A 23,179-nucleotide genomic window follows, 5' to 3' on the forward strand; every position below is an offset into this window, starting at 1 on the left:
ATCATGACCTGAAACAAAGGCAATGCTTCACCAAATGAGGCACCCAAGTACCCCTATTTTTTTTTATTTTAATAAAAGTAATATAATCTAACCTGCTGTATTTTTGTAAAAATAAAATAAATTTGTGAGGTCAAAATATGAATCAAATATCCAATGTTTAGAAGACATCTAAAATGTTAAACTGCAAGGTGCCATGATCCCAGGGTCCTGGATGGAACCCCACATTAGGCTTCCTGTTCAGAAGGGGGAGCCCACTTCTCCCTCTCTCTCTGCATGCAGCCCTCCTTGCCTGTGCTCTCTCACTCTCTATCAAGTAAATAAAATCTTTAAAAAAAAGTTAAACTGTATTTAAAAAATTATGTATGTTTGTGAGCTATTATTTACCAATCTGTTATTTGTTAGAAAGTATAGTACAAGTTTCAGAAAAGGAAATCCATCACTGGATTCTATCTTTTTTTAAATTTAAAGTATCACATGAAAATAATGTAAATCATTTCATTTGTGGAAATAAGAGCAGCTTAAAATTTAGTGGCTAAAGACTAGGTGAGCCTGATGAAAATAAATAAAGATGAAGAACTTGTCTTTTATTGTTGTTGTTGTTTTTAAAGATTTTATTTATTTATTTGTCAGAGAGAGAGAGCAAGCACAGGCAGACAGAATGACAGGCAGAGACAGAGAGAGAAGCAGGGTCCCTGCTGAGCAAGGAGCCGGATGTGGGACTCGATCCCAGGACGCTGGGATCATGACCTGAGCCGAAGGCAGCCACTTAACCAACTGAGCCACCCAGGCGTCCCGATGAAGAACTTGTCTTATCAAATATTAGCATGCATTATAAAGCTCTTGATACAGTACAATATTGGCACCAGGATAGACAAACTGACCAATTAAACAGAATGGAGTGTTCAAAAATAGATCTATATAGATATGACCACATGATTTGTGAAAATGATAAAGAAGTCCCATGGAAAAATGTTGTCCTTGGGGCGCCTGGGTGGCTCAGTGGGTTAAAGCCTCTGCCTTTGGCTCAGGTCATGATCCCAGGGTCCTGGGATGGAGCCCCGCATGGGGCTCTCTGCTCAGCGGGGAGCCTGCTTCCTCCTCTCTCTCTGCCTGCTTCTCTGCCTACTTGTGATCTCTATCTGTCAAATAAATAAATAAAATCTTTAAAAAAAAAAAAAAGAAAAATGTTGTCCTTTGCAATGATAGGTGGTGGGTCAATTGGAAATCCATGAGGAAAAAAGTTCAACAGTTTCACTTAACTGCACACAGCTGTGCACGTGCATACACTCGTGGATACACACACACACAAACTCATGATTTCAGAAAAATTATATATCTAAATGTTTAAAGTAAAACAATAAATCTTTTAGTGAGAACTATAGAACAACTTCCTGACTTTAGTCAAACATTTCTTACAAGAAGTAAGAATTATCAGTCATAAAAAGACCATAATTAATTAATTGTATTAAAAATCATAGCTTGCATGCATTGAAGCATAAGAACGAGAGAGTAAAAGATAATTGAAAGATTGAAGAAGACATATAGCTGTTGATAGATGATAGCTCATGATGATAGATGATAGATACATAGATACAGATAGATACAGATAAAATTTTTGTATGTATCATATCATAAAACAAATTCATATCCTTTATAGGGAATGCTAACCAATCAATTAGAAAATGACACATATATGGGCACAAATCTTGAATAGTTCCTCACCAAGAAAAAAAGTACTCTAATTACCAATTAGTATTTAAAATTTGTAAAACATCATTAGTCATTAGGAATTTAATCAAATGAAGTGGATACTTAAATAAGCATACACTTTTTCTGGTTTTGTTTAAGTCATAAGATCCCTACTTGAGTAAAATTATGAAAAGATAACATAAAATGTATTACGGCAGGGAAGCAAACGTGGTTTAAGGTATATCTGCAATAGTTTCTAGGAAAAATCTAAACAGAAGTTTAACTATAGAAGACAGATTACGCTAGAGACAAAGGGCAAGTTAAAAATTTTGATGGAGTTGAAATTGGTCTGTGTGTTTGAAAATTTCCATGCTTGAGTAGTTCTTCCTACCTAATGTGATTATAGCAAAGTAGATAATAATGCATGTAAATGAATCTCTAGGTCCTTTTATTTTTTAATGTATTGACCTCTCAGCCTGAAGTAATCCTAGCCCATTTATCATAGACACATATGTACAGGGAAAATATACTATACATAATGTTCTTCAATACTATCTGTGGTTTCAGGCATTCACTGGGGGTCTTGGAACATATCCCATTTGAAAAAGTCAAACTACTGTACACTAATAACCTCAATGTCACCAGTTAGAAAGATCCTTATATTCTATGGCAGCTAGAAAAATATTGTTAGAAATCAAACCCTGAAATTAATTGTTACAATGGCAAAAGCAAACAGGAGACTTAATTCATAACTGTGAGACATCAACTATTATGAAGCATGTCCTAGTCTAGAGTCAATACACTGATGTGGAAGGAGTAGAAACCAAATGGAATGCAAAATCTGTATGGATGCTTTGAACGATCTTATAGTCCCCAACTCTGAAACTTCTGGTCCAGCAAAACAGTTCTGTCCTTCTTATAAGATGAAGTAGCCTCTACTTGCCCAGAGACAGGACAGAACCTCCCTGGGGTGGGTGCCTCTAGATAATGGTTGCACTTCTCAAGATCTTCCTCAGCTTATTTTCATTGTATCTAGACCAATAACTATGGTCAGGTCTCAGTATGAGAGAAGTATATTCTGCTCCAGGAGAAAATAACTTACACCTGAAATATTGGTAGACCAAGTAATATATGTACTGATAAGAACAATGAAAAGTATGTCAGAATGTATATTAAGTATGCTGAGGCAGAGGGAACAGACTCTAAAGCTACACAAGGAAAAACTGAACTGGCATGTGATCATGGAGCTATTTCCTTATGTTTCAGTATTTAATATTTCATCAATGATACATACAGCCAGTTTTCAGATACACATTTGGGATACTCCCTTGAAAATTTCACTATATAATGACAAAATGTCACAATATGGAGATGAAAGAACTTGTTCATATAAGGATTCAGGAGGCTCAGAGAATCGTGCATGTTATGTTTACCAGAAAAGCACAGAGGATACACATTTCACCAAGACAATAAAAAAAAAAAAAAGAACCTGCACCATTGGGCAAGCACATGGTGAGTGTCCTCTTTATGTTAGGTTTGATGGTGAGAGATATCTCCATAGACTAGGCTCTGTAGAGTGGAGTGATAATATGATGTAATTTTTGAACAGCAGAAATTCAGTGTTGACCCATAATCATTAGAGGCACTGTACATAAACATCAGAATGGGCAGCAAAGCTACTGTAAGAACTCAGAAACAAGTCCATGGCATTGGTTAATAAAATGTGTGTTTTTTTTCTTTCCAAATGGGTTTTAAATGTGATTTATTAAATACACCTTGTAAGAAAAGTTGAAAAAAATATATATATACATACACATATGCATCACAGAATAGGTACACATTCCAATCCCTGAAATTACAAGGTAGTCGATGTGTTTTTCAAGCGGCTTCATTGATACATATTATAAGATGCATTCTTTTGGGGCACCTGGGTGGCTCAGCCAGTTAAGTGCCTGACTTTTGATTTTGGCTCAGGTCATGGCCTCATGGATGATGAGATGGAGTCCCATGTTGGGCTCTGGGCTCAGCAGGGAGTCTGCTCAGGAATCTCTCCCTCTGCTCCATCCCCCACATGACCTCTCTCTCTCCCAAATAAATAAATCTTCAATTTTTTTTAAATTCATTTTTTGGATAGTTGATACACAAAGTTACATTAGTTTTAAGTGTACAACATTGTGATTCAATGCTTTTGCACAGTGAAGGAAACTATAAACAAAACAAAAGGCAATCAGCTAAATGGGAAAAGATATTCGCAAATGATATATCCAATAATGGGTTAATATCCATAATATATAAAGAAGATCTACAACTCAACACCAAGGGGAAGGGGAGAGAAAAATAAGCCAGAGGACCTGAATAGACATTATTCCAAAGAAGACACAGATGGCTAACAGAAACATGAAAAAATATGCTCAGCATCACTCATTATCAGGGAAATGCAAATCAAAACTACAATAAGATATCACATCACACCTGTCAGAATGGCTATCCTCAAAAAGACAAGAAAAAAATAAGTGAGGATATAGAGAAAAGGGAATCCTGTACACCAGTGTTGTGAATGTAAATTGGTGCAGAAAACAATGTGGAGGTTCCTCAAAAAATAAAAAATAGAAATATCATATGATCTGGAAATTACACTGATGGATATTTAGCCAAAGGAAATGAAAATACTAATTTGAAAAGATATGAGCACTCCTAACCATGAGATCTTAACCATGAAAAATGAGTAGGCAACTAGGCGATGGTCTTACTTTTACAAACCAAGACAGAAGAGTTAGTGAGAAACAGACTGACTTTAGATACGACAATGGGACATTATAAGTCCTCGCTCATTTCCAGGTCTGAGCCTATCTTAAGGTCAAGAGCCCATAAAATGAAGCAAGACATAGTGTCCTTGTAAAAACACCCAGAAATCCCACTATGCCACTATTCTATAAATATTCTCCCACTCTTTTCTCAAAGATATCTGCAACCAGTTATCTGAGCAACTGTATACTGGAGAAAAATGAATACTTAAGGCATTTGATGGCTATTAGTCCTGATAGTAAGGAACCTGAAAGTTGTCATGGCCCCCTCGTTAGAGTGAGGGTCTTAAGGATGCAAAACACGAATGTAATCCTAGCCCAAGAGTCTCTTACAGTTTGTCCAATATTTCTGTGTCTAAGTGCTGTTCATTTTCTCAGGTCGTACATGGTCAATTGATGCAGTTATATTGAGCCACAAATAGAACCTTCATATGTGTTTCCTGATGTGAGGAAGTATCACCAGGAAAATAAATCATAATTCATCATATTCTAGGGTCACTCTCAATGACAGGAAGGATGGAGGGATGGTGACCCCAACAAACCTCAATCAAAACCAGGTAGAAGAAGCTGAAGGATGTGGACTACCCTAAGTGCAACAAATAGTTAGGCCTTAAACTCCGTTTTCTTCCAGTTATGAGGTTTTTATGAGCACTAACCAACAGAGCAGCTGGCACTCAATGTCCTACAACTGGTTTGGCAAATGTATTTTTTTTTTTTTTTCTGTATTCATCAGTAAAAAGGATCAAACACATGAAGGAAAAGCAGGACACTTTACTCTCTTCCCCAGGGCTATGCTCATTTTCCTTCTGTCTGTTACTATATAGTCCACTGGAACTTTTCTCATCCAGACCAGGGGTTGGCAAACTGTAGCTCAGGAGCCAAATCTAGCCTGCATTTTTATGTTTATGAGCTAAGAATGATTTTTGTTTTGTTTTGTTTTTTGTTTTGTTTCTTTGTTTGTTACATTTAAAGGAACATAAAAAAAGACTAGGTAAACAAAATATGACAGAGATATTTGTGACCTGCAAAACCTAAATATGCACTGTCTGATCCTTACAGACAAAGTTTATCAAATTCCAACCTGAACACTCGTATAATATCTTTCTTTGCTGCTTTATTTAATAATAAACATACATACAGTTTTCTCTGTATTAGTCAGTGGTGCGTTTTAAAAAAATCTTTAAAAATATTAACCCAATTCCCACAACAATCTATGAAGATGAGTCCTGTTAATATCTTTATTTTACAGATGATAGAGTTCATAAGGCTCAGAAGGATTATGTGACTTGTCAACTCATATAGCTAGTAAGGGCTGGAGTCAGGATTAAAACCTAGATTTATGGGGCGCCTGGGTGGCTCAGTGGGTTAAGCCGCTGCCTTCAGCTCAGGTCATGATCTCAGGGTCCTGGGATCGAGTCCCACATCGGGCTCTCTGCTCAGTGGGGAGCTGCTTCCCTCTCTCTCTCTCTCTCTCTCTCTGCCTGCCTGCCTCTCTGTCTACTTGTGATCTCTCTCTGTCAAATAAACAAATAAAATCTTAAAAAAAAAAACCTAGGTTTATGGCTTCAAATTTTCATTCTTTAATGCTCATTCCATAATTGAAAACATGTACTAGGTTCTTAACATTCTTATGATCAAGTTGAGAATTTGAGAGCAAATAAAATTAAAAAAAAAAAAACTTAATGGAAAATGATTCAAACAAGTAAATGGATACATGAAGCTTTCAAGTGAGGCAGTATCATAGTGAACTTCTGTCGGGTTACTATTTCTAATATGAAAACAAGCATTAGAATTCATGAAACATAGTATGGGAATAGATGAGAGGATGGAATTTTTATTACTCACCCAGCATTACCATAATCTGTTGTTTTATTTGGTGAGATGAATTGAATGATGAATTGGATTAATCTCTGTAGTGACATCTCTCTTTGTTACTTATCTGTAGATTAAGAACATATAGGGGCACCTGGCTGGCTCAGTTGGTGGAGCGTGAGACTCTTGGTCTCGGGATTGTGAATTCAAGCCACATGTTGGGTGAAGAGAACACTTAAAAATAAAATATTTAAAACAAAAAAAGATGTCAGATGTCCAGATTATATGTACATTAATATTACTCTATTTTGGTAATGGGGAAAAGGAGGATTTTAGCAACAGAAGTTTGGACTTCTTGGGTTCACAGGTGTAATCTGTATTGGAAAGTCAACAATTTATTAAAATATCTAATAGCATTGCTAACTGGAAATTCCTGTCATCTCCTAAGTGGGAAAATAATGTCTAGGGCTCTCTTATTTCTCAATTTGCCACAATTTTTAAAATCACAATTTTTTTTTCTATTAGGAACTATAGAATGGCAAAATTCCCATTCAAAGTAACATAGAGTGTCTTCCCTTTGGTTTTTATAACCAGTTTGTCCTCTTGAGGGGAGAATGTTTTAAAGCATAACCCTTCTACTCAATTCTAAGTGTAATCTCATAAGTGACTTTAGAAGCTTTGTGCAAAGGAACACATAATAGACCCTGGTATAACAAGCATACCAACATAGAAACTGAGTTCTAAATCAAAAGAAAATGAAAAGACTGTATGTGAAATATATTTTTATGAATACTAGATAGAACTATTGATATAAACTGCCTTATTTAGAGTTGTCTAATAAATATGTAACTTCAGGCAGTGCTGAAACCTGACAAACACTTGTTCATTAAAATCATGATGATGCTTTATTGGAGGTTAAGGCATCTCCATTTTGCACTGGTGCCATGAAAGCAAATCAGCTTGTTTATTGCCTCTCAATTCCTCAATTTCTTTCATATAAGGGTTTTTACCCATCTCATGGTTGTCAGAGTACATATATGGCAAAATAATTCTTAAAATATGACACTGAGTCTATTTTATTATTCCTCTTAAAGTACGTCTTTTTTTAAAGATTTTATTTATTTTATTTAATTTATAAATTAATTTTTTAAGATTTTATTTATTTAATTTAATTTATTTATAAATCACAAGGAGGCAGAGAGGCAGGCAGAGAGAGAGGAGAAAGCAGGCTCCCCGCTGAGCAGAGAACCTGATATGGGGCTCGATCTCAGGACCCTGAGATCATGACCCGAGCCAAATGCAAAGGCTTAACCCACTGACCCACTGGCCCAGCCAGGTGCCCCAAAGTAGTTATTTCTCTAACCCCCCAAAGATGTTTTAAGATACAGAATTGTCCTTCACATTATCATTTTTTAAAGATTTTATTTATTTATTTGAGAGAGAGAGAACAAGTGGGGGTAGGGTCAGAGGGAGAGAGAGAAGCAGATTCCCTGCTGAGCAGGGAGCCCTAAATGTAGCTCGATGTCAGGCCCTGAGATCATGATATGAATCAAATTGACTGAACTTAATTGACTGAACCACCTAGGCACTCAAAGTCATATCATTTTCAAGAACAGAAGGACTCAGTATCATAAAGATGTAACTTGTTCCCAAACTGATCAACAGATTCAATACAATTCCAGTAAAAAAAACCAAAAACAAAAACAAAAAACTAAAAAGGGCTTTTTTACACTAAAATTTACACTAAAACTTATTTTTTTAATTTTTAAATGTATTTTATTTAAGCCAATGTAGCTAAATATTATCATCCATCATGTAACCAAAATAAATATATTGAGATATTTTACATTATTTTTTCTCTTTTATTACCTTCAATTAGCCAACTTACAGTACATCATTAGTTTCTGATGTAGTGTGCAACTATTAGTTATATATAACACCTAGTGCTCATCACCACATGTGCCCTCCTTAATACCCATCACCTGGTTACCCCATCCCCCCACTTCCTCCTTCTGTAACCCTCAGTTTGGTTCCTGAAGTCCAGAGTATTTCATAGTGTATCTCCCTCTCTGATTCCTTCCCATTCAGTTTTCCCTCCCTTCTCCATGCTATTCCTTACGTTCCACATTTGAGTGAAACCATACAATAATTATCTTCTGCTTGACTTGTTTCACTTAGCATAATCCCCTCCAGTTCCACTCATGTTGATGCAATTGGTGTGTATTCATTCTTTCTAATGGCTGAGTAATATTCTATTTTATATACGAACCACATCTTCTTTATCTATGCATCTGTTGAAGGGCATCTCATCTCCTTTCACAGTTGGGTTACTGTAGGCACTGCTGCTATGAACATTGGAGTGCATGTTCCTCTTCTCTTCACTACATCTGTATCTTTGGGATAAATACCAAGTAGTGTAATTGGTGGATCATAGGGTAGCTCTATTTTTAGTGCCTTTAGGAACCTCCATACTATTTTCCAGAAAGAGAAATTAAGAGATTGATTCCAGTTACAATAGTACCAAAAGCCATAAGATACCTGGGAATAAACCTAATCAAAGAGCTAAATGATCTATACTCTAGAAACTATAGAGCACTTATGAAAGAAATTGAGGAAGACACAAGAGATGGAAAAACATTCCATGCCCATGGACTGGAAGAATAAAGATTATGAAACTGTCTATGCTGCCCAGAGCAATCTACACTTTCAATGCAATCCTTATCAAAATGCCATTGACATTTTCCACATTATCATTTTTATTTGTATTTGCCTTAGAAAATATTCTTCCTCGACTATCTTTTATAACGGCTTAGACTCATCAGAGAGTTTATTCTAAGACATAATTAAGAAAAGCCAATAAAATATGACTATAGTTGAAGAGAAATTTTTTTCATGAGCCATTGAGGAGAATTCTAATGGGTCTTTCCAATTCCAAAGAGACACTATTTTCCTTAAAGGCAAGAATGTTCAAGAAAAAAAAAAAGTGCTTAGGGAAGATCAAGATTGACTATGTAGGTGCCCAGCCCTAGAAAGCTTTCTCTGTTGCAAGTGTGGAATTATGAGAAGACTCAACAAAGTTCAAACCAAGAGTTATTTAAAAAAAAAAGTGATTAACAGAATATTCAGATGACAGAAAACCAGTGAGTTTTCACACATTAGAAAATCTTGAGACATGCTCCTAATTCTAGGATGGGAAAGCAGAAACTCAGAGTCAAGTGTTATCTAACCTAGATTAATCAAATAAAACTAACTCAAAAGAATTAGGTTGCATGCTTATTGGACTATGCTTATTTTACTTTACCCACAAATGAATGCCTATTTTTCACCTAAAATTTCTCAACACAATTGATTGGTGTCGGTGTTCTCTGTCTCTCTCTGGTGTCTGAAATACACCTGCACAATTAAACAATGTGTCTAGAATTCAACATATTTGTAGCTATTATTATTAAATTATTTTTACATTAAGTGTTTCTGTGAACAGTTCAGAATTTAAAACAAAACAAAACAAAAGCATGAAATTGATTGTGCTTTTCCTATAGACTTACAGTTGCATAAACTTGGGAACATCTTATTAAAAACAGGCCAATAAGTGAGAATTACTGACCTACATTTTTCTGGCATTGCAGAAAACAGGATCAGGTACTAACAATGTAGCAACTTAAGTGCTATGTGCCAATTATAATGTAAATCTTCAGTTGTTACGTTTTATTTTATTGAAAATCCATTGTGTGTGATAATCATACAAAATTTTGCTCATGAGGAAACAATTTAGTTCTCATCTTCTATTTTTTCTCATGTTTTTTCTCTTTTTGTTATTGCAATTCTTATGCTCAACTGTTTTGAATTTGTTTTCCCTCCTGCCTGAAATCCTGAAGTCAATTCACTGACCTACAAACCTTATTAAATTGCATATATCTTTTCATCATAAACCTAACAATTTTGCTGACACACTATCTTCTCAAGGGCATAAATTATTCCTAGATGGCTTAAAAAAAATAGCTTTTACTAAAGTGTTTGCTTTTGCATTTTTTTAATGCAAAACATAGATGGCTGATAAGTGTCACAACAGAACCCAGCATCATCAACATAAGCTTTTAATACTCTTTTTCAAAAAAGCCAAAGGAGAGAGCAAAGAGAAATATCCTAGTTCCACTTCTCTTTTGCTGTTAAATTACTTATGTTCAAATAAGCAACTCATGTTGTTTTAAGTATTTGACACCTGCCATTATAAACATTGGAGATATCATCCAAATTCTAATATTCAACTCTCTTCTGGGAGTTTAGAGGAGTTTCAAATGATTTCTTGAGGATTCACATTAAGGCAGTGTCACCCAAAGATGTAAATTGAGTAGTCCAATTTTTGAAATGCCAAAACCCTGCAGCATGGTAAAGTGACAGTGATTTCTCACTCTAAGGTTGGTGCCAACACACAGCGTCTGCTGTTGTTTGAACTTCTGATTTAACTAAACAGTGTTCAACCTCATTTCTCATTATGGTCTCATATCTATTTCTCTAGCATATGCATGAAGTCTAAGAGTACATGAAGAGTACATGAAGGAGTGAATAAGCATTCTATAAACCATTCTTGCCCTTTCTCGTTTTTCATTGCTCACCTTGTTGTGGGGGAAAAAAGAAAAGAAAAGAAAACAACAATAAAACATTGTTGTATCCATTAGCAGATGAGTAGGAATTTAAGGGAGAAGGTTACTAGGTAGATTTTCCCTATATAGTAGTTCTGACAGGAGATTTGGAGGCTCAAAACACTAACTAAAATTAACTGAGTAGGCTTTACTTCCATATGTGCTAAGGGTATTGAACACTATCACAAGCTATGCTAGCTCTGAAAGTTTACAGAAGTGGGATTAAATATTTATGTGCTGACTATATTACATTAGGAGCATTAATTCTAAGCTGTTAAATATTTAAGTACCTGGAGTCTTTAGCATGAGGACACTTAATTATGTTTTTCATTACATTTTAGTAATAACAGATATTCTTTGAAAAATTGAGAAAGCTTTGAGAAAATTCCATGTGAGTGTGCAAAGTACTTTGCACATATAAATATATTGTTAATCTCTTTTTTCTACATATTATGATATTTGAATTATAAAATCTTGGTGTGCTTATAGCATGTACAAATTTTCTAAATTGGGGTAAAACTACCACTTCTAGGCCCTAGAAAGAAATACAATATGCATACCTAGCCCAGTGCTCACTTACCCATACCCCATTTGTGCACAGGGACATGCACACATATACCATTTGTGTGGAGTTCCTCTTTGAGTCCCATTCTAGAACAGTTTCAGTGTATTTCTTGATATGTCCATGGACTTACATCCAGGAAATCAGGTTGTTATGTTAACCAGGACTCTTTCTTCCTCAGTGTTTGAATCACATTGGAAAAGAACTGCTTTGGTGTTATCTAGGTTTCTTTTTTAATCCTTCTTTGTCAGATTTGGGAAAAATTCCTGAACTATTCAGATTCTTAATTCTGTTATCTGAAAATTACAATAACAATAGCGCTCTCCAAATTAGAGTTAAATGTCCTCATCTGTAGATCCACTGCTGACTCTGGTGACAAATACCAGTTCCCACTTCTGTCTTTAAAACCATTTACCAGAGGTAAAGTGGGTAGGGAATAGGGGAAACAAGTGATGGAGATTAGGGAGTGCACCTGTTAAGATGAACACCAAGTATTATATGGAATTGTGGAATCACTATATTCTACACCTGAAACTAATATTACACTCTATGTTAACTAACTGGAATTTAAATAAAAACTTTTTAAAGAGTTATAAATAATATATCTTATAAATAAAGGACAGGAGAAAAATGTGTTTCCCAATATATTTCTCAATACTTTAATACTGTTTTATGTATAATAATAATGGGGGATTAAATGCAGAGTGTTTTTGTCCTACCCTGACTACTTCTTAAAACACTGCTACACCAGCCCTGCCAACCATGCAACAACCAGAAGGGTTTTGTTAAACAGACTAACTGATGAAATCTTATTAGTTAAAACCTGTCCAGAAACTTTAATATTCAATGTGGGCCATTCTTCTCAATATATCCTTTAAGGAATATCCAAGACTATCAGTGTGGTCCTGCTCATTTAATCTCAGGATGGCACCCTCTTTTAATACAACTGTTTTGTATTATTTTCATGAATACTATTATAGTCATGGTATCTTCTCTATGGATACATTAACAGTGTGAACACTTTAGGTTTTGGGGTTTTTTCTTAATTATTAAAAAGTTGAATTGTAATGAGCAATACTACCTCTTTCTACTAACAAATGTTGACAGCTCTGTTAATATCATATCAAATTTTGTTCAAGTAAGAGTAGAAAAAAATAGGAGGAAATTAAATCTAATTACATATTTACCTTATAAATGTAACTGAATAATGCTTATTTTATTTAAAAGTGATAATATGATGCTACAAATAGAAATACATAAATTTAGAAAATAGATAGAAATATATTTATGAATGAAACATATTCTGAAAAATAAATATGCCAATGAATGTACACATTTTAGATTAAAATTAAATAGGGAGGCCATAAATACATCCAGTGATTTAAACTACTTTAGAGGACCTAAGACAGCAGTGGAGTAGGAGGACCCTAAGCTCCTCTCATTCCACAAACACAAGTACATAACTATCACTTCATTCTAAATACCCCAGAAATCAACGTGAAGACTGACAGAACAAACTTCACAACTAAAGATAGAGAAGAAAGCACATTGAAGAAAGTAGGAAGTACAGGGACATGGTTTGGGAAGAAGCTAATCACATCACTTGTGCTGCTGAAGGGAGGGAGAACTGGTCACAGAGAAAAAAAACATGTGCACAAGCACCAGAGAGAGCAGCCCACAGAGAAATGCACAAGGCAAACACTTCCCCAAAGCAATTAGCTGGGAAAATGAGAGAGACTGGTTTTTGTGAGTCCTTGCAATCAGCAGAGCTTAAAGATAGGAGTTTTAAATATCAGCAGTCCTAGCTGGGATAGAGCCGTGGGGACTCTGCCCCTCCCGGAGAGAAGGCAGGCAAACAACTTGGAGGCAGACAGCATGGAAACAGTGATATGAAAAATGCTTGGGACCCACAAGGCAGATTAGTTGCTCTTCTTGGAGTGCCTCCAGGGAGGTGGTGTGTGTGTGTGGAGGGGTCCTTTCTGGGACAAAGGAGCTGGATGAGCCATTTCCCTACCCTGCCCCTCAACATAAATGTAGTCACCTGTGGTAAGCCACACACTGCTAACACTGAATGCATAACTTTTTAAAACCAATCCCATAACCCTGTGCTCTGACAGAACTGCTCTTCTTGGTCAACCTTGTCTCAGTCCTAGCATGGTGGGCCCCTTCCCCAGAAGACGAGCAGAAAGCCTAACCCACACCACATCTCCTGACCAGATATTTCTGCAGGGGTTCAATTGTGGTGGTAGTATCAGGTCCCAATTGACAAGTAGACCAGAGCACATCTAGTTAAAACTTGCTACATTCTGGGGGCACCTGGGTGGCTCAGTGGGTTAAAGCCTCTGCCTTCTGCTCAGGTCATGATCCCAGGGTCCTGGGATTGAGCCCCGCATTGGGCTCTTTGCTTAGCAGGGAGCCTGCTTCCCTTCCTCTCTCTCTCTGCCCACCTTTCTGCCTACTTGTGATCTCTGCCTGTCAAATAAATAAATAAATAAATAAAAACTTGCTACATTCTGGCCAAGGATCAAATATTGCCCACTGTAGGCAAGGAAAGCCTCTACAGATGACTGGCCTGATGACAGAGCAACCTAAACCCAATAGTAGAGTACACACAGGACACACCAGAGACAATGTATAATCTCTTCTTCATAAAGCTATTACTCTCAGAAGTAAGAAACATAATGGGCTTTTCTCCCTCTGTAGAGAAGAGGGTAGAGACTTGGACAGAATTCCAAAAGGGAGGAATTCATCCCAAATGAAAGAACAATATAAGATCATGGCTAGAGATCTAAGTGCAACAGATGCAAGTAACATTCATGGTAGAGAATTTAAAGCAACAATCGTACGAATACTCACTAGCCTGAGGAAAGAATGGAATACTTCAGAGATAAAAGAGTTAAAAAGCAATTAGAAATGAAAAATACAATAACTGAGATTCAAAACAGATTTGTGTAATGAGCACAAGGGTGGAAGAGGTAGAGGAATGACTAAGGGATATAGGAGATAAAATAATGGAAAATAATGAAGCTGAACAAAAGAGAGAATTATGGAACATGAGAATAGATTTAGGGAATTCAGTGACTCCACCAAACATAGTAACATCTGTATTATAGGAGTCCCAGAAGAAGAAGAGAGAGAAAAGGCAGCAGAAAATTTACCTAAGGAAATGATAGCTGAGAACTTCCCTAATCTGGGAAAGAAATCAGACATCCAAATCCAGGAGGCACAGAGAACTTCCATCAAAATCAATAAAAGCAGGCCAACACCAAGACAGAGAGATAAAGAAAAAATCCTAAAACCAGCAAGACAAGGAAGTCCCTAACTTCCAAGAGATCCATTAGGCTAGCTGCAAACCTCTCAAAAGAAACTTGGCAAGCCAGAAGAGACTGACATGATATACTCAAAAGCTGAAAGGGAAAATCTGCAGCCAGGAATACTCTATCCAGCAAGGCTAGCATTCAGAATAAAAGGAAAGCTAAAACATTTCCCAGACAAACAAAAACTAAAGGGGAGTTCATGACCACTAAACCATCCCTGTATGAAATATAAAGGGGACTCTGAGTGGAAAGGAAAGACCAAAAGTGACAAAGACAAGAAGGGGACAGAGAAAATCTCCAAAAACACTTAGCTTAATATCCTCTAGGTCCATACATGTTGTTTCAGATAGCAAGATTCCATTTTTTTATGTCTGAGTAGTATATATGAAATATACACCACATTGTTTTTATCCTTTCATTTGTGAGTGGACAAGGATTTCACTTAGATGTAGAATTCAAGATACAAAACAAACAAAAATAAAGAAGGGGCGCGAAAACACACTCAAATAACAGAGAACAAACTGGTGGTTGCCAGAGAAGAGCTGTTTGGGAGGGATGGGTGAAATAGACAAAGGTGATTAGGAGTACACATATAATGATAAACACTAAAAAAAAAAAAAAAAGTATAGATGTGTTGAGTCATTATATTCTATACCTGAAACTGATAAAGCACTGTATAAACATTACTTAAAAAAAAAAATCACACAAATAGAATACAGACTTGAAATTCTTTGAGCAGACAAAACTAATTTAGTTATACAAGTAAAACTTAGTTTATTTTCTAAGACAAGTGAGGCTAATCTGATCTGATTACTTCTTGCTTATGTCTCAAGACATCATAAGTGAAACTTAAATTATTTCCCCAAATCAATATGAAGTAATCACTAACCAACTCCCTTAAATAAGAAAACACAAATATTGCAACCAATCACAGTGAAGAGTAAGCAGTCACAGCCTCTATCTAAGCTGCTTTACAACAATATAACTCTGGGGCTCCCTGAACATGGCATTGGCAAGAATAAGCACCTAGGAAAGGAGGCAAAAAGGGAATCAAGAAGAAAATTGTTGATCCATTCTCTAAGGAAGATTGGTATGATGTGGAAGCACCAGTTTTGTTCGATATAAGAGATATCGGGGGAAAAACAGAAATATTGGAAAAACACTCGTCACAAGAACGCAAGGAACCCAAATCACATCTGATGGGTTCAAGGGTCCTGTTTTTGATGTAAGCCTTGCTAATCTGCAGAAAGATGAAAAAGCATTTAGAAATTAAAGTTAATTACTGAGGACATTTGGGGTAAAAACTACCTAATTTCCATGACATGGATCTTACCTGGACCAAAATATGCTCCATTGTCAAAAAAAGGCAGCCCGTGACCAAAGCTCATGTTGATGCCAAGATTATTGATGGTGATTTGCTTTGTTTACTTTGCGTTGATTTTACTAAAATAAATAAATATATAATACATACATGCATACATGCATACATATATGCATATGAAATAATCAGAGTCAGAAGTCCTCTCAGCATCAACAAGTCTGCCAATTTTGGAAAAAGATGCCAGAAATCATGACTCTAGAGGTGTAGATAAATTACCTGGAAAAAAAAAAAAAAAGAAAGTAAAGTGGTCAATAAATTGATTCCAGCAAACATGAAGAAAAGACATAGAAAAGGATTGCCAGTCTATTTCCACTTCACAATACCTTTGTTAGAAGAGTAGAAATGCTGAAGGAGCCTGAGTTTGAATAGGGAAAACTCATGAGGCTTCACAGTGAAGCTAGTAGTTCTGAAAATATGTGGCAGGTGAGACACGTGTTGAAGTTCAATGAGCTGATATCAGGATATGAGCCATCAGTTCAAGAATCTAATTAAATTCAGACCTTTAATGGGGACAAATAAAAAATCTTATTTGTGATGCTTAAAATATATCTACAACTCTCAACCTAATTCCATGTTTTGGTTTGAGTGCTCCCGGTTTGCAACTATCTTTTTAGCATGTACACAATAAACTTTTTCTAATTACTACTTCAATAATTTGTTGGTTTTATTTCTCCATTTTGTTTCCCTCCAAACTTTTGACAGTCATGCAGACAGAGACTTCATGGATAGGATAAGTTCCCTTATAAATATCAAGACAGCTCCCCTGCCCTTTCTGCTATGTGAGGTGACAGCAAAAAAGACAACTGTCTAGGAAGCAGTTTCTCACCAGACAGCCGAATTCTAGGCAATATGATCCTGGTCTTCCCAGAATCCAGAACACCTTGCCTCTAAACTACATTGCCTGCCCTACCTGATACAGACTGCTGGGTCAGACACATCCCCTTACAGTTTTAATGCCCCCAAAGAAGCTATCAGAGGGATGCCTGGGTGGCTTAGTTGGTTAAGTGCCTGAGACTCCATTTTGGTTCAGGTCATAATCTCAGTGTCCTGAGACCAGCACCCGTCAGGCTCCATACTCAGCGTGGAGTCTGCTTGAGATTCTCTCTCACCTCTGCCTCTGCCCCTTCCCCTGCTCATGCTCTCTATCTCTCCTTAAAATAAATAAATAAAATCTTTTTTTTTAAAGCTCTCAGAAGACATGTTACAGTCCTGTTGAGTCTGATTTGCATTAAGAAGTCTTTAACCCGTTAAAGAGAATTTTGGTGGTATTTAGGGTTTCATTGATTTAACATGCTTCATCTGCTCTATGCCAATAATTTGAATAAATTTGCATGCATGTTTAAGTCCTTAAAGAAAAAGACTAAATTAGGTATCCATATCATCTCTATATACATTTAGGCAGAGGGACTTAGATAAAATTATTTTCTAAGATCACAAGTAGTGACCCTACAGCATTTGTTCTTTAGAGTATAACACACATTTCTCTGTCCTACTCCATTAGATTATTAAATTATTTAATTAAAAGGAGTGATGGTTTAATTTGCAGGATTTCTGAAAAATATATTTATAAACTGGAATGTTTTTATGGGTTATAAGGGCTTTGAGTACAGGATGCTCCACCAATGTATAAGTATTTTCTAGAAATACTGAATAACACAATTATCTGAAAGTAGTAGATGTATTCTTGAACTGTACAGATTGAGTAATCATCTACTTAGGACTTTTCCCACCAAAGCAATTTTCTGGGAGGAATAAATGGAAAACATGCCCCACCACCTTTTCAGTGCATCTCACATCTTGGTAGTCATTACTTTTTCATAAGCAATTTAAGTAACTGCCTAGGACATTTCTCTCAAATATTCATAGATGATTTTAAGTGTATTTTATTTATTTTTTCCAAGTTTTTACTTAAATTCCAGATAGTTAACATACAATGCAATATTAGTTTCAGGTGTAGAATTTAGTGATTCATCACTTACATACAACACCCAATGCTCATCACAACAAATTCAATTTTAAATAAAGATAACCTGAAATTATCACTTAAAAGGAGGTAGTAATTGTTACTTAGATATGTGTCAAAAAAGTTAATAGGCTTCTCATATTAAAAAAAGGCAATGAGGGATCGAGTCCCGCATCCGGCTCCCAGCTCCGCGGGGGGCCTGCTTCTCTCTCTCTGACCTTCTCCTCGCTCATGCTCTCTCTCACTGTCTCTCTCTCAAATAAATAAATAAAATCTTTAAAAAAAAAGGCAATGCTTCATAAATACATTTTACATATTCATTTATATATTATTTATTTTATATATATTATACTTTACATGTGTGTGTGTGTGTGTGTGTGTGTGTGTGTGTATATATATTCAGAGACAGTATTTAAATATTTTCAACCCCAGTGCTTGTTTTTGAATTTTTAAAAGATACATAAAATGCATTGAAGATAATAAAGATCACCTCAAAATCCAACAATTTGAATGTAAACATGTTAACTTTTTTAACTGCTTATTATAGATCTTGTTATATACATAAGTGAGATTACATAACCATGTGTGGTATATTTATTATTTTGTTAATTTATTTATTTAATTAATAATTTCGTTTTATTAATTTATTATTTTATTGATTTATTGATATACCATATTATATATATATCGCATTTCTTGCCCTTAACTTTTTCTTCCACCCATTATAATCACTATCTACAATCATCCATGTTAATAAGTGGTATGAGTCTTTTCATAAAATCTTCTAATGTGTATATACATATACATATATGCTTTCATATCTATAATTTTATCCTAGAGATTTTTATTCTTATAAAGCAAGATACTAGTATCACATCTTTCTGCATCTTACTTTTCCCATTTGACAATATTTTATTAAAAATCTTTCCAAATGATTGAATGTTCTTTTTTTTTTTTTTTGATTAAATGTTCTTCTAATGTTTCTTTTTTAGTAAGTATACTACTTAACACTTTTATCCTAACGTTTTCCTACTAATGGGCATTTGTATTGTTTCTTGTTCTTGACCACTATGAAAATACTTTAAGAAGTATCTTTGGACATATTTGTACATTGTGTCTATGTAGAAAAGATTCCAAAGCTCAATCAATGCATTTATTGATGTTAATATATGTTGCCAGATTGCCTGTCTTAAACTCAATTAATATTTTATGACAGCGATGTAAGAAAACACAGGTTCCCTAAATACCTGCCAGAAATAAATTGTAACTTTTATGTTTTGCTTGTCTTTTAACTGTAGGGTGACATATTCATCACATTAAAATCCTTTTTCTGACAACCAAATATTTGAACATATTTCATTTGCTTTTTGGCCATTTCTACTCATTTCCTTTAACCATTTTTGTTTTGAAGTGCTTATATTTTCTTTCCAATTTAAAAATGTACATATTACAGAAATTTGTTACACATTTTTTTCTCAGAATTAGTATTTATCTAATAACTTTCATGTTATTTTTCCTAGAAAAAAGTTTTATTCTTTTTTTCCTAACTTTATTGATTTCTCTTTAGGAGCTTTTCTCTAGCCCCCTTAACACCTGCAATGGAATGCAATGTCTAAATATTTGTAATATTTTTACTCTGTATTTTTATATATAAATAAAGCATTTGGAAAGTATTTTAATACAGATATTGTACTTTTTGTTTTTCTCCAAATAAACAATTAATTAATCTACCCTTTTAGACCTTGATGGAATTATCAACTATATATATATATGTATATATATATATATATATATAATTACATCTGATATATAGTTAATCTAGTTCTAGATTCTCTATGCTTTTTTTATCTTTCCATGGTTGTTCCTAATATCCTATTAATTTTATTAGGATATTCAGCTATTCTAGTGATGCTTTTCTAATACTATATACAAATTTTATATACATATACATATGTAAATTGATCTATACTTTCTTTTTATGGACTACTTTTATTTGATTTTTGTATTAAATTTTCATATACTGATAAAACCACATCAAAAATATTTCTGTATTAAAACCTCTCATGCAAGAGATGCCATGCCAGAAACCACATCATTGAGCAAATGAATAAACAAACAAACAAAAAAATATGGATACCCATTACACTGTTCTTTCTATATATGTATTTATAGGCTTAAAAATATTTTAGTGGGGGATGTGAAATGGGTAAAGTGATTGAAAGTTATAAACTAAGGCATGGAAATATGGTGTATACATTGTAACTAGTTAATAATAATGTATTTCATATTTGAAAGTTGCTAGGAGAATATATCTTGATTTTCCATCACAAGAAAAAAAAACTTTTATAACTGTGTGGTGATTAATATTTACTAGATGTATTGCAGTGATCATTTTATAAATATCAAATTTCTACATTGCACACCTAAGATTAATATATGTCAATTATACCTCAAATTTTAAATAAAAGAATGAATAAATAAGTAAAACTTTTGAAAAAATTCCATGATTTTCAATATCCAGAAATGTAAAGATCATTTATCATGTTTTATTAAGATAAGGTAAAACTCAGCTGTGTAGTTCATTTTCAGTGATCTAAACATATTTCCACTTTTGCAGTAATTAGTCTATTCAAGTTTTCCATTTTTTCTCTTAGGTTCAATTTTGATAGTTTTAAATTACCCATATGTAATTCTTTCCTCAAGATATTTTTTCAAGATATTTGAATAATGCTGCCAAGAGTTGCTAGTATTAATATTTTATTATTCTATTGACCTGTACATGTGATTGTTTCCTTTAACATTTTTTCTATTTTTACTCTTTTCATTTTCCTTGACCAGGAAAATCTACTCTACAGACATTCATACACATTCACTTCATACAATTTTTATTTTTTTTATTTCCGTCTCCTAATTTCTAATGTTGTAATAAATGTCTTCTTACTTTATATTGATATCTTTCTAAATTCTTAAATACTTTTTTTAAAAAGGTCCTCATTAACAAACTGATGGTTACCAAGCTGGAGGTGGGTGCGGGTGGGTGAAAGAGGTAATGGGGATTAAGGAGGGCACATGTGGCGAGAGGGTACATGTGATGAGCACCAGGTGTTGTATGAAAATGACAAATCACTTTACTGTACACCTGAAACTGATATTGCACTGTATGTTAACTACCTGTAATTTGAATAAAGTCTTTAAAAAGAAGTTCTCATTGCTTTGAATAACTTAGGAATGCTATAAGGCAGGGACATCATGAATTTTAAATTTACACAGAAATACAAGTTTTGTCGTCCCCTATAAGTAAAAAGTATTATTATAAAGTATTCTTTTTCTCATTATTTAACAAGATATTTTATTGCCATGCTGGAATCATAATTACATCATTAACACTTAAGATTACATAAAGTTATCCTTTGTTTAATTTCTTTAATCTTTCAACCAATTTAATCTACTCTTAATGTTTGCACTCCTTCTTTTATAATTTCTGGTAATGAATGTATGTCTCACTCCTTACTTTTCAGACTTAGGCATTTTGTTTTCAATTTATTTATTTTTAAATTATAACCTTCTCCATTTTAAGCTGATTTTATAACTTTCCTTTTAATATATCCAGTCATTTGACATTAAAGGCAATAACTGTTAACATTCAATTTTTTTTTCCTTTGTATTATTATACACCTCCTATTTGAGTTCCCCCCCATCCCTAAAGTGACCAAATTTTAAGAGTCTTGGTAACCTCACCAAATGGGCATTTACTTCAATTTTCCTTGGATGATTTGAAGAGTTTGTTCCATTTCTCCTTCTTTCATTAGTCATATTTCCTGATACACATAGGTTTATACTATCTTAATAATACACACAGGTTTATACTATCTTATTTTTTTAATTGAAGACTCCATTTTATAAAGTTTTTATTTAAATTCCAGTTAGTTAACATACAGTATTATATTAGTGTCAGAAGTACAATACAGTGACTCAACAGTTCCATACAAGACCCAGTGCTCATCACAAATGCCCCCTTTAATCCCCATCACCTATTTCACCCACCTACCTCACCCACCTCCCCTCTGTTAATTATCAGTTTTTCTCTACTAAGAGATGTGTCTTGGTTTGCCTCCCTTTCCTTTTTTTCCTCTTAGCTCATTTGTTTTGTTACTTAAATCCCACATATGAGTGAAATCATATAGTATTTTTCTTTCTCTGACTGACTTATTTCACTTAGCATATTACTCTCTAGCTCCATCATGTCACTGCAAATGATAAGATTTCATTCTTTTTTATGGCTGAGTAATATTCCATTAAATTTATTTATATAGACACACACACGCACACACACAGACACACACACATACATCATCATCATGTATGATGATGTATATATTAGATATATATACTATATATACACCACTTCTCTTCTGCTGTACATAATGATATATATATATATGATGATGTGTATATATTATATCTATTTATCTATCTATATGTCATGTATATTTTTGATGTTCTGTGAGGTGCACCCAAGTTAAGAATTATTATGTCTCCTCCGATAATTGACTCCTTTATTATTATGTAATGTCTTTCTTTATCCCTGGTAATCTTTGATAATTCCAATCTCCGTTATGTCTGGTTCTGATGCTTGCTCTGTCTCCTCCAGTTGTGTGTGTGTGTGTGTGTGTGTTTGTGTGTGTTTCCTTCTGGTATGCCTTGTAATTTTTTTTTTCCTTAATAGAGAAACATGATTTATTGGCTGAAATTGATTGCTGCAATGGGTCCTTGGTAATGTGTTGGTAAACTATGGGGTGAGTGAAAGCATTCTGTGGTCCTAAGATCAGGTCTAGGTGTTTTGGTGAGCCTATTTCTATTTCTCTGGGAGATGACCTTCATAGGTTCTCAGCTCTGTTTTTGTTTTTGTTTTTCTTCCCCTTGATTTGGATAGGATGGCTCAAGTGTGTTACAGTTGGGCATTTTCCTTCCTCTAGATTAGTTAGTCTGTGATAAAACCCTAGCAGGTTAA

At 34.5% G+C, this 23,179-nt stretch overlaps 1 pseudogene; it reads left to right on the forward strand.

The window, feature by feature from the left end:
- Positions 1–16,697, forward strand: part of LOC125093027 (40S ribosomal protein S3a-like) — a 132,501-nt pseudogene extending 115,804 nt beyond the window's left edge.
- The last annotated feature ends 6,482 nt before the right edge of the window (positions 16,698–23,179 follow it).

This window comes from Lutra lutra, chromosome 1, assembly GCF_902655055.1.
Source record: "Lutra lutra chromosome 1, mLutLut1.2, whole genome shotgun sequence".
Lineage (NCBI taxonomy): Eukaryota > Metazoa > Chordata > Mammalia > Carnivora > Mustelidae > Lutra > Lutra lutra.